The 13,464-nt window shown below is 45.7% G+C and overlaps 1 protein-coding gene across 6 annotated transcripts in view; it reads right to left on the bottom strand.

Moving 5' to 3' along the window:
* The window catches only part of TSR2 (TSR2 ribosome maturation factor), a 1,158,091-nt gene that overhangs the window by 1,092,639 nt on the left and 51,988 nt on the right, over positions 1-13,464 (bottom strand). The window contains exon 1 of one of the 6 annotated variants that reach the window (XM_050777057.1): positions 7,329-7,332. The exons of the other annotated variants lie outside the window; for them this stretch is intronic. The gene's annotated coding sequence lies outside the window, so the exon portion shown is untranslated. Of the gene's footprint in view, positions 1-7,328; positions 7,333-13,464 lie in introns of those variants that run through there. 6 annotated transcript variants of the gene reach the window in all.

The following is a 13,464-nucleotide window of genomic DNA, read 5'->3' as shown; positions in this document are numbered from 1 at the left end:
CCAAAGTACTAGGATTATAAGCATGAGCCACCTCACCCAGCTGGAAATGGTTATAATCTACTTAGCCTTATGAGCCTAGGGGTTTCCTCTTCCATCAGAGACCATAATTCTCTTGAAAATATAATTGATCACCGGGCATGGTGGCTCACGCCTGTAATCCCAGCACTTTGGGAGGCTGAGGCGGGCAGATCATTTGAGGTCAGAAGTTCGAGACCAGCCTGGCCAACATGGTGAAACCCTGTCTCTACTAAAAATACAAAAATTAGCTGGGCATAGTGGCGGGTGCTTGTAGTCCCAGCTACTTGGGAGGCTGAGGCAGGAGAATCGCTTGAACCTGGGAGATGGAGAATGCAGTGAGCCGAGATCATACCACTACACTCCACCTTGGGTGACAGAGTGAGACTCCGTCTCAAAAAAAAAAAAAAAAAGAAAAAAAGGCCGGGCGCGGTGGCTCAAGCCTGTAATCCCAGCACTTGGGGAGGCCGAGACGGGCGGATCACGAGGTCAGGAGATTGAGACCATCCTGGCGAACACGGTGAAACCCCGTCTCTACTAAAAAAATGCAAAAAACTAGGTGGCGGGCACCTGTAGTCCCAGCTACTCAGGAGGCTGAGGCAGGAGAGTGGCGTAAACCCGGAAGGCGGAGCTTGCAGTGAGCTGAGATCCAGCCACTACACTCCAGCCTGGGTGACAGAGCAAGACTCCGTCTAAAAAAAAAAAAAAAAAAAAAAAAAAAAGAAGAAACAGAAAGAAAAGAAAATATAATTGATCTAGGTTACAGGAGAACCCCAGTGATCCGTGTCCCTTCTTTACCTCATGTGCCAGTGAATTTCAGGGACACTCCTTCAGCAAATTTTGAGTTAGTTAATGCTACCAAACCTACCATCACTTATACTTGTTAGTAACTGTGGCAGGTAACCTCTAAGATGATCCCCAATGATCCAGACTCTTGGTATTCACCCCTTTGTTATTTTTTGTTTGTTTGTTTTGTTTTGTTTTGTTTTTTGAGACAAAGTTTCGCTGTTGTTGCTCAGGCTGGAGCACAATGGCGCGATCTCGGCTCACAGCAACCTCTGCCTCCTGGGTGAATAGTGTGAACCAAGTGAGCCAAGATCGTGTCATTTCTCTCCAGCCTGGGTGACAGAGCAAGACTCTGTCTCAAAAAAAAAAAAAAAAAAAAAAGACTGTGACTTCTGACCGGGTGTGGTGGCTCACACCTGTAATCCCAGCACTTTGGGAGGCTGAGGCAGGATGATCGCTTGAGCACAGGAGTTTGAAACCAGGCTGGGCAACTTAGTGAGATCCTATCTCTACAACAACAACAACAAAAAAAAAAAAAAAAAGAATAAGAGAAGAAAAGAAAAGAAAATTAGCAAGGCGTGGTGGCATACACCTGTAGTCCCAGCTACCCAAGAGGTTGAGGTGGGAGAATCACTTGAGCCCAGAAGGTTGAGGCTGCAGTGAGCTGTGATCACATCACTGCACTATAGCCTGGGCGACAGAACAAGGTCCTGTCTCAAAAAACAAAAACAATAACAACAAAAAACTATAAAACTATGCTTTGTAGCTTGCTAGACTATGATTATCTCTTTTGTTGGCTTTGATGAAGCAAGCTGCCATGTTGGGGAGGTCCATGTGGCAAGGAACTGAAGAGCAGCATCCAGCCAGAAACTGAGGCTGTCAGTCTAACAGTCTTTGACGAATTGAAAATCTGCCAATAACCAGGTGATCTTGGAGGTGGCTCCTTCCTCTGTCAAGCCTTCAGATGAGACTCCAGCCCTGGATGACACCCTGATTACAGTCTTGTGAGGGACCCTGAAGCAGAGGACCTAGTTAAGCTATGTGTAGATTCCTAATCTGCAGAAACTATTAGATGAATAAATGTTGTGGCTTTCTTTTTTTCTTTTTTCTATTTTCTTTTCTTTTTTTGAGATGGGCTTTCACTCTTGTTGCCCAAACTGGTGTGCAGTGGTGTGATCTTGGCTCACTGCAACCTCCGCCTTCACAGTTCAAGTGACTCTTCTGCCTCAACCTCCCAAATAGCTGGGATTACAGGCATGCACCATCACGCTGGCTAATTCTTTTTTGTATTTAGTAGAGATGGGGTTTCATCATGTTAGTCAGGCTGGTCTCGAGCTCCTGACCTCAGATGATTCACCTGCCTCAGCCTCCCAAAGTGCTGGGATTACAGGCATGTGCCACTGCGCCCGGCCGAAATGTTGTTTTAAGCCACAAAATTTGTGGCCATTTGTTACTCAGCAATAGATAACTAATACAGTAACCATCTTTTATATAAACTCCTTTTATCATCTGCTCGCTCCCGTATTTCTTTTTATTTTTTGAGGCAGGGTCTTGCCATGTCACCCAGTTTGGAATGCAGTGGCACTATCATAGCTCACTGCAGCCTCAAACTCCAGGGCTCAAGAGATCTTCCCACTTCAGACTCCTGGGTAGCTGGGACTACAAGCATGCACTGACACAACTGGCTAATTTTTATTTTTATTTTTATTTAATTTATTTATTTATTTTTGTAGTGACAAGGTCTTGTTATGTTGCTCAGGCTGGTCTGGAACTCCTGGACTCAAGCAGTCCTCCCATCCCAGCCTCCCAGAGTGCTGGGATTGCAGGTGTGAGCCCCTGCGCCTGGCCTCACCTGTATTTCTTACACTCTGCATTTTCCCTCCCTTGAGCCAATCTTGAACTGCTTTGCTTCCTTCAAAACCTTTCTACTGTAGCTTCTGGAAATCTCACTCTATAGTTAAGAAGCTCCCCTTGGCCGGGCGTGGTGGTTCACGCCTGTAATCCCAGCACTTTGGGAGGCCAAGGTGGGTGGATCACAAGGTCAGGAGTTCGAGACCAGCCTGACCAACATGGTGAAACCCCGTCTTTACTAAAAATACAAAGATTAGCCAGGTGTGGTGGTGGGCGCTACTCAGAAGGCTGAGGCAGGAGAATCGCTTGAACCTGGGAGGTGGAGGTTGCAGTGAGCCGAGATTGAGCCACTGCACTCCCGCCTGGGTGACAGAGCTAGACTCCGTCTCAAAAAAAAAAAAAAAAAAAAAGCTCCCCTATAGGATATATTTGGGGTTTTTGTGTTTTGTGGGGGGTTTTTGTTTTGTTTTGTTTTGTTTTTTGAGATGGAATCTCCCTCTGTCGCCCAGGCTGGAGTGCAGTGGTACGATCTCGGCTCACTGCAACCTCTGCCTCCCAGTTTAAGCGATTATCTTGCCTCCGCTTCCCAAGTAGCTGGGATTACAGGTGGCCTCCACCATGCCTGGGGAATTTTTGTATTTTCAGTAGAGACAGGGTTTCGCCATGTTGGCCAGGCTGGTCTCAAACTCCTGACCTCAGGTGATCCACCCGCCTCGGCCTCCCAAAGTGCTGGGATTACAGGCATGAGCCACTGCCCCCGGCCAGGTTTTGTGTTTTTTAGAATGGGGTCTCAGTCTGTCACCCAGGCTGGAGTGCAGCAGTGCGATCATTTCTCACTGCAGTCTCCAACTTTGGGGCTCAAGCAATCCTTCCGCCTCAGCCTCTGGAGTAGCTGGGACTGCAGGTGTGATCTACCGCACCTGGCTGGATATAACATATTTGAATAAACAGGGAGACATACCTGGTTCCTGGATGGGCAAACTCATTTATTAAAATGTTAATACTCTCCAAATTAATTTATAAATTTAATGCAACCCAAATAATTTTTAGTTGATATTACATTTCTAAACTGTATCCCTTTAGAAGAGTAAACATCTAGAAATAATCAAGAAAATTCTGAAATTGATTAATGCGTACCAACTATTCTTAGCACTTATTGAAAGACATTGTGAGGCTATAGGAATTAAACAGTGATACCAGTACAAAACTGACTAGATCAGTGGAACACAATAGAAAGTTCAGAAAAAAAACTTTGCCTATGGACAGTTTAGTAATTGACAGATATTTTAATTCATTGGTGAAAATATAGATTGTATAATAAGTGGTGTCGGGATAACTGGCTTGTGATTTTGGTGAAAATGAAATTGGATCTCTATCTAATTCCTTACGCCAAAATAAATTCCAGGTGTATGAAATAAATAAATAAATAAGGCCGGGCGCCCAGCCTAATTTTTGTATTTTCTGTAGAGACAGGGTTTTGCCATGTTGCCCAGGCTAGTCTCAAACTTCTGGCCTCCCAAAGTGCTGGGATTACATGCATGACCCACCACGCTCAACCCTGTTCCCCTTCTGGGAGTCAGTCTTGCATCTTGCCCCTGGGGAGGGGGGGGCAGCTTAGTCTGCTCAGGTGCCCAGGCCATATAGCCTGGGGTGTCAGAGGAACGGGTACTTCAGGTAGGACAGATATGTGTCCCAGCCCAATGTCAGGCCATTGATGTAGGTGACTCGGAACTGGGAGTGGGGTGTACACAAAGGGAAAGTTCACCAGCGTGCAGCCGGCCACATGCACCAGTCAGCCTTGTAGAATTCCCAGAACTTGTCCTGCAGCTCCTGGCAGCTCTCTCCCAGCGTCTGGCCTTCCAGGCAGCCAAGGCCCAAGAAGTATCATATGCTCGGCATGGGAGAGGCTACCAGCTGATCCATGAGGACCTTCCTGAGGGCACTTGGGAGGCCACAGAGGCCAGACACAGGGAGTAGGCAGTCCAGACAGAGGTACCAGTAGTGCGGGAAAGGATCCACGTTGCCATCCACTGCAAACATGCTCACTGAGTGCCACCTGTGGAACATCTGGTCAGCTGGGTGTAGACCTCCCAGGACTGTCACGCAATGTCCCGGGCCACCATAAGCATACCACAGCCCAGTGTATTGATGACCAGCAGCACACAGCCATGGAACAGGGACTGTCCCATAGTCCACAGGCCATGCAGCCAGTGCCAGTAATATTTGGCACTGTTGTTACTCAGTTGTTGTCTGAGTAACATTTGGCACTGTTGAGCTCTCCCCTCCATTTGGAAGATTGGCCCTTGGTTTCTGTGACACCGCACTCTCCTGGCTTTACTCTTTACTGTTTGGCCACTACTTCTCAGTCCCTTTTGTGGGCCCCTCTTCCTCTGCCCTTTCCTTAGAATCTGGTGTTCCATAAGGCTATGTCCCAGCCTTTTTCTCATTTTTGTGGAAATAAATGAAGACTCACCAAATAAGAAAAGCAAAGCCTATTTTTTCAGCACTTGCTATAGCAAGGGAGTCGGCCACCATCACTTTCCTATTGGCAAAGACTCAAAGGCAGGCAGAGCAGTGGGAAAGCTTTAGCATGGAGAAAAGGGAAGGCTTCAGGTGTGCCCTGACTGGAGGCTATTGGTGGGGGAAGCTGGAGGCGGCTAGCTAGAAGCGGGGTGGCCTTTGTGGTTGGTTGGGGATACATATTTGTCTTTCTCTGGTTAGTACTAAGTTGGAAGCAGGGACAAAAATTAGGGAAGCTGTTAGTTATTCATCAAGTCCTGGCCATTTGGGCCAATTTTTTTTTTTTTTTTTTTCAGACACAGTTTCACTCTGTCACCCAGGCTGGAGTGCAGTGGTATGATCTTGGCTCCCTGCAGTCTTCGCCTCCCAGGTTCAAGTGATTCTCCTGCCTCAGCCTCTGGAGGATCTGGGATTACAGGCACATTCCACCACACCCAGCTAATTGTTGTATTATTAGTAGAGATGAGGTTTCACCATGTTGACCAGGCTGGTCTCGAACTCCTGACCTCAGGTGATCCGCCCACCTTGGCCTCCCAAAGTTCTGAGATTACAGGCGTGAGCCACCACGCCCGGCCAGGGCCAATTGTTAGAGAAATATTTGCTTAGCTTCCTGGATTGTCACTAGAGGTGGCAAGCTGGTTTCCTGCAAGTCTGACTTAAGGCAGGCTGGCTTCCTGGGCTGTTTATTATACATAAGAAGTGGGCTTCCTGGGCAGGTTACTGCAGGTTGTAGGTCAGAGTTCTGTTTTTATATACGGTCTGGCCATTGTCTATTTGTACGTTCAGGCTCTCATTCTGTGCAGTCTTGGTAGATGACCTCACCCATTCCTATAGCTTTAATAACCATCTACGTGTTGATGGTTCCCAACTTTTTCGCTCCAGCCTATATTTCTTTCCTGCACTTCATATTCATATGTCCAACTACCTCCTGGAAATCTCCCCTTGGACATTCCAGACACTTAAAATTTGGCAGGTCCAAAACTGAAGTCAATATTTTCCCCAGAAACCTGTTCCCCTTTGGGTGTTCTCTGTCTCAGTGAATGGTTCCATCATCCACTCAGCTACCTCAGCCATTAAACCCAGGCTTCCTTTCCGACCCACTCTATCAGCCATCACATACAATCCATCACTAATCATGTTGATTTTTATCTCCTAATATTCTATAAGTCAGAGATTTGACACAGGCTCATGGATCCTGGAGGATTCCAGAGCATCCATGAACGTGCTGAATTGTAGACAAAATTTGGTATGATGATGTCTAGTGGCATTTTTCTGGGGAGAGTGTGCAGGCCATCACTTTCATCACATTCTCAGACAGGTCTGTGACTGAACAAAAGGTTTAGAACCACTTCTCTAAATGCACCCATTCCTTGTCATCCATCCTCCCACCCGACCAGATGTAGTCACTACAGAGGACTGTGTCTCCCAATAACAACCTCTTTGCTCTCTTACAGCTGCAAATGGGGGGATCTTGCTGTGGCCATGGACAGAGGCCAGCAGTGCTGGATGCTGTGGGCCCCAGGTGTGCCAATGTGGCCTGCTCCCCTCCCCACATGCCCACAGATCACTTACTCTTTTTTCCTTTCCCCCTCTCCCCCATCTCTTTCTTCATCTTCTTTTCTCGTTCACTCATTCTCTTTCCCTTCCCCAGCTTGTCTCTTGCTTCATTAACACACTGATTGTAGGGCACTGGGATCTTTGACACACATAGCTTGAAGCCTCTTCAGACCAAGACTAGAGGCAGCATTCACCCTGCTCATTGGCTCCCACTGGCAGAGCCCTCAACACCCCTCCATAGAAGAGGAAAGGGAAGTGGGAGGGGGGCTGAGCTTGGAGGTGTGGGGCCAGTAATTAGGGAGACCTCAGCCCCAAGAATAGCTATAGTGTTAGGAGGAATATGGAGGGCAGCTCAAAGAATCATAGACCCGAAAATCCTTGATTAAAACTTAAAGTTGGGAAGACATTTTACATTCTCTAACCTGATCTTTCCCCCATCTCTTACAGATGGTCCTCGATTCCTTCTTTTTCCTCAATTCATATTTACAAGAAGATCTGTTGGCTTTACCTCAAAATATATTCCACTCTGTTCTATTGATCTCTGTGTGCATTCTTTCTTTAACACCGCGGTGATTATTATAAAGTGTATATTTGGTCCCCCCCCCCTTTCCTGATATACAACTCCTAAAATCCTTTAAAATCTCCAAAGTGATGGCTTTTTATATGTTAATGAGTTGGCTGATAGCCAACAGCCCCTAGGTAGCTTCAGGACTGGGGATTGGTCCCCAAAAAGACCAAGGCAGGATTAGAGAGTTGAGACTTTCTGCCCCATTTCCCCACCTCGGGGGAGGGGGAAGGGGCCCAGAAGGTTCAGCTGATCACAATGTCAATGATTTAATCAATCATGCCTGCATAATAAAGCCTCCATAACAACCCAAAAGGCCAGAGCTTGGGGAGATTCCGGACAGCAAAACACGTGGAGGCTCCTGGAGGGTGGCATACTCGAAGAAGGCGTGAAGCACTGTGCCCCTTCCCACAGGCCTTGCCCCATGCATCTTTTCATCTATGTTCCTTGTAATATTCCTTATAATAATCCATTATCCTTTTGCTGCCTGATTGCTGCCATCATGGGTCGCATGCGTGCTCCCGGTGGCTGACATTGACTTCCGATGACGTGAAGGAGCAGATTGACAAACTGGCCAAGGGCCTGACTCCCTCACGAATCAGATAAGGATGTTAAATGCTATCTGATTCTGATAGCCGGATTCATCATTTGGCCCGATATTATAACACTAAGCGAGTCCTCCCTCTTGATTGGAAATATGAGTCATCCACAGCCTCTGCCCTGGTCGCATAAATTGTCTATGTGCTCAAGCAATAAAATGATTATTTAACTAAAAAACCCCAAAATTCTAATAAATATAAGTAAGTGCCGGGCATGGTGGCTTACGCCTGTAATCCCAGCTCTTTGGGGAGCTGAGGCGGGTGGATCATGAAGTCAGGAGATCGAGACAATTCTGGCCAACATGGTGAAACCCCGTCTCTACTAAAAAAAAAAAAAAAAAAAAAATAGCTGGGCCTGGTGGTGTATGCCTGCAGTCCCAACTACTTGGGAGGCTGAGGCAGGAGAATCACTTGAACCTGGGAGGTGGAGGTTGCAGTGAGCCGAGATTGAGCCACTGCACTCCAGCCTGGGGACAGAGCGAGACTGAAACAAACAAACAAACAAACATAAATAAATAAATAAATAAATGTATGTAAGTAAGTGTTTCCTTGAGTTCTGTGAAGACCATGTCTAATGGTGAAATAATGAAACTTTGACAACTTCCCCTTTTCATTGTATCTGGAATAGAAACTTTTCTGTGAGCTACTCTAACAAATTCATGGAACTCAGTGAGGGGGTTGTGGAAACTTAGTTTATAGCCAGTCCGTCAAAAACACTGGTAAAACAACCAGGAGTCACATCTGAAGGCGGAGGTGAGAATGAGCGAGGGGAACATGGCATTCTTGGAGACAGCTCTCAACCTGTGAGATCTGACGCCATCTCCGGGTAGTTAGTATCAAAATTACACGAAATTAGAGGACATTCATCCAGTGTCCACAACAAAACTGATTGCTCATTTAGTGTGTGTACTCCCACACATCTGGTCACAGAAATCTGTATTGATTGTTCTGTGAGAGCAGAGCAAAAACAGTTTGTTTTTTTCCACACTCAACCACACTGTCTTGTGTACCATAGCTTTATAGTACTGTGGTATCTTGACATTAGATAGTGCGAATCCTCCAACTTTGTTTTTCAGTATTGCTGTAATATAGCTTGCTGAGATTTTGACTGAAACGATACTGAATATATACATTAAGTCGGAAAGAAATGACATCCTAAAAATATTGAGTCCTCTTTTTCATGAACATGGAATAGCTCTCCCTTTATTTAGATTTCTTTCATTCATGTTTTGTAGTTTTGTAGATTTGGGTCCAGTACATATTTTGTTATATTTATTCCTAAGTATTTCATTGTTTTACTGCTATTGAAAACAGTATTGTGGCCGGGCGTGGTGGCTCATGCCTGTAATCCTAGCATTTTGGGAGGCCGAGGTGGGCGGATCACTTGAGGTCAGGAGTTCGAAACCAGCCTGGCCAACATGGTGAAACCCTGTCTCTACTAAAAATACAAAAAAATAATAGCCGGGTGTTGTGGCGTGCACCTGTAATCCCAGCTACTTGGGAGGCTGAGGCAGGAGAATTGCTTGAACCTGGGAGGCAGATGTTGCAGTGAGCCGAGATTATGCCACTGCACTCCAGCCTGGGCAACAGAGCAAGACTCTGTCTGAAAGAAAGAAAGAAAGAAAGAAAGAAAGAAAGAAAGAAAGAAAGAAAGAAAACAGTATTGCTTTCCTAAAATTTCAAATTCTAATTGTTCATTGCTGGTATATAGGAAAGCAATTGATTTTTTTGTGTATTGACCTTGTACCCTGTGACCTTGCTATATATATTTTCATTAGTTCCAGGAGTGGTGCCCCCTATAGATTGTTTGGGATTTTCTACTATCTCACACATTTTAATAAGTTGCATTTTTATTTTCACTTAATTTGAAATATTTTAAAATTTATCTTGAGACTTCTTCTTTGACTTCTATGTTATTTAGAAATTTGTTGTTTAGGCCAGGCGCGGTGGCTCAAACCTGTAATCCCAGCACTTTGGGAAGCCGAGATGGGCGGATCACGAGGTCAGGAGATCAAGACCATCCTGGCTAACACGGTGAAACCCCGTCTCTACTAAAAAATACAAAAACTAGCCGGGCGAGGTGGCGGGCGCCTGCAGTCCCAGCTACTCGGGAGGCTGAGGCAGGAGAATGGCGTAAACCCGGGAGGCGGAGCTTGCAGTGAGCTGAGATCCAGCCACTGCACTCCAGCCTGGGTGACAGAGCCAGACTCCGTCTCAAAAAAAAAAAAAAAAAAAAAAGAAATTTGTTGTTTAATTTCCAAATATTTGGCGATTTCCTAGCCATCTTTCAGTTACTGGTTTCTATTTTATTTCTTTTTTTTTTTTCCGAGAAGGAGTCTGGCTTACCCACCCAGGCTGGAGTGCAGTGGCACGATCTCGGCTCACTGCAACCACCATCTCCCGGTTCAAGCGATTCTCCTGCTTCAGCCTCCCGAGTATCTGGGATTACAGGCACTCGCCATCATGCCCGGCTAATTGTTGTATTTTAATAGAGATGAGGTTTCACCATGTTAGCCAAGCTGGTCTTGAACTCCTGACCTCAGGTAATCTGCCCACCTCAGCCTCCTAAAGTGCTAGGATTACAGGCATGAGCCACCGCACCTGGACGATTTCTATTTTCTTTCTTTTTTTTTTTGAGACAGTCTCGCTCTGTCCCCCAGGTTGGAGTGCAGTGGCGCAATCTCGGCTCACTGCAAGTTCCGGCTTCCGGGTTCATGCCATTCTCCTGCCTCAGCCTCCCGAGTAGCTGGGACTATAGGTGCCCACCACCACGCCCGGCTAATTTTTTTGTAGTTTTATAGAGACAGAGTTTCACCGTGTTAGCCAGGATGGTCTCAATGTCCTGACCTCGTGATCGGCCCACCTCGGCCTCCCAAAGGGCTGGGATTACAGGCATGAGCCACCGCGCCCGGCTCCATTTTATTTCTTTTGTGATTTGAGAGCATGCTTTGTATGATTTCTATTATTTTAAATTTGTGGGGGTTTTTTTTCTTTTCTTTTTTTTTTAGAGAGACAGGGTGTCAATCTGTCACTCATGCTGGAATGCAGTGATGCAATCATAGCACACTGCAACCTCGAAATCTTGGGCTTGTGAGGTCTTCCTGCCTCAGCCTCCTGAGTAGCTGGAACTACAGGTACACACCACAATGCCCAGCTATTTTTTTATTTTTAATTTTTTGGTTGAGAAAGGGTCTCGCTATATTGCCCAGGCTAGTCTTGAACACCTGGCCTCAAACAATCCTCCTGCCTTGACCTCCCGAAAGTTCTGGGATTACCAGTGTGATCGCCACACTCAGCCTTTTGAATTTGTTAAGGTGTGTTATATGGCCCAGAATACAGTCTATCTTGGTGCATGTTCCATGTCAGCTTGAGAAGAATGTGTATTCTGCTGTTATTGGATGAAGTATCTATAAATTTCAATTAGATCATATTGATTGATAGTGCTGCCCAGGTAAAAATCTATTTCAAATCTGTCCACATATCTTTCTCCACAATCACTATCCTAGCCCAAGCTATCATGGTCTCTTGCCTGGACTGTCTAACTGGCTTCATAACTAGCCTCTTAGCTGACCTTCTTGTTTCTGGTTTTGCCTCCACTGTAACCCATTCTCCACACATCAGACAGAGTAAGCTTTAAAAGACAAAATTCAGATCATGTCACTTCCAGCTCAAAATCCTCCAGTGGCTTTTCATTGTATCTGAAATAAAAACTAAATGTCTTCCATGGCTAGCATGGCCCTACACCATCTTACTCCAGAACTTCTTTCCTACCTCATCTAGTACCAGTCTTTCCTCTTGCTGCTTCCAGTTGGACTTCTTTCTGAATTCCCTTGAATACACCAAGCTCATCTCTCACCCTGGGATCCCACGCCTTTGGGTCCTCATGAAATGACTGATGACTTCTTGTCATTCAGGCTCACCTCAATTCTCACCTCCATGGAGAATCCTTCCCCGACTAACCTATTTCATCTTGTTCTCCATCCTTACCCTATCATACTACCTTTGTACTGTTTTTTGTTTTATTCATTTGTTTTCATAACACTTTTGACTTTTTGAAATGTTCTTGTTCATATATTTGTTTGGTTGTTTGTGTCTGTTATCCTTTCTCTAAAATGTGAGCTCTAGGAGAGCAGGGATCTTCTTCACCACTAAGTAGCCAGAACCTAGAACAGTGCCTGACACCCAGATATTTACTGAGTGGCTGCACTTCTACTTGAACATTTCCAGTGACTTGGAATTGACTACTTTGGTCCGTGGGGGTGGCTAGTGCTTCTTTGGATAGTTTTGTATGTTAGAAATTTCACCTCTCTTCTTGAACTAAATGCTGCATTCTTGACCATATAAACAGATTAGAAGAGAAAAATGTATGATCATTAGAAAAGATGCTGAGGAAGCATTTGATAAAACTTAACTCCTGTTCATAACAAAAGAGGTTCTTAGCAAGCCGGGCACGGTGGCTGACACCTGTAATCCCAGCACTTTGGGAAGCTTAGATGGGAAGATCGCTTGAGCCGAGTTCCAGACCAGCCTGGGCAACATGGTGAAACCTCATCTCTACAAAAAATAGCCAGGTGTGGTGGCACACACCTCTGGTCCCAGCTACTTAGGGGGGCTGAGGTGGGAGAATCGCTTGAGCCTGGGAGGTCAAAGCTGCAGTGAACTGTGATGGCGCCACTGCACTCCAGCCTGGGCAACAGAGCAAGATCCTATCTTAAAAAAAAAACAAAAAAAAAGGAATGAGAGGAAACTTCCCCAACCTGATAAACAGTAAAGAGTATCCTCCAAAATCCTCCGAATACTCCAGTGAAGACCATGTCTAATGATGAAACATTGACACCTTTCCCCTTTAACATAAGTAACAGCACAAGGATGCCCATTATCATCCCTTTTGGTCAGAATTGAACTGGAGATCCTGCACAACAAGGCAAAGAAACAAAACAAAAGGAATACGAATTTAGAAGGAAGAAACAAAACTGTCATTTAAATCTGCCTTCTTGGGCGGCTCACGCTTGTTACAGCAGCACTTTGGGAGGCTGAGGCGGACAGATCACTTGAGGTCAGGAGTTCAAGACCAGCCTGGCCAACATGGTGAAACCCTGTCTCTACTAAAAATACAAAAATTAGCCAGGCGTGGTGGTGTGTGCCTGTAATCCCAGCTACTCGGGTGGCCAGGGCAGGAGAATTGCTTGAACTTGGAGGCAGAGGCTGCAGTGAGCTGAGATCACGGCACTGCACTCCGGCCTGGGCAATGAGAGTGAGACTCTGTCTCAAAATACATAAATAAATACATAAATCTGCCTTTTCATAAATCGTACTCACTGGTCCTTCTTCTTTTTTCTGGAGGCCCACAGAACAAAGCTGTCCCCTCTTCTGCATGGTAGCCCCAGGTCTTCTTCCCTCTCTGGGCCTCGATCACCTCATCTGTAAAATAAGGTTATCCAAAAAGCTCCTTGTGTTTCTATGCTTCCATGCTCCTCTGAGTCCATATCCTCCTTCCTACAGGCAAGGCATCTCCGTTTCCCTAATAGCGATGATTTCTACATCCCTCCTTTCCTAGCAACATACTCCATT

Source organism: Macaca thibetana, chromosome X, assembly GCF_024542745.1.
Source record: "Macaca thibetana thibetana isolate TM-01 chromosome X, ASM2454274v1, whole genome shotgun sequence".
Taxonomy (NCBI): Eukaryota; Metazoa; Chordata; class Mammalia; order Primates; family Cercopithecidae; genus Macaca; species Macaca thibetana.
This window is presented reverse-complemented; position numbering and strand designations above follow the sequence as displayed.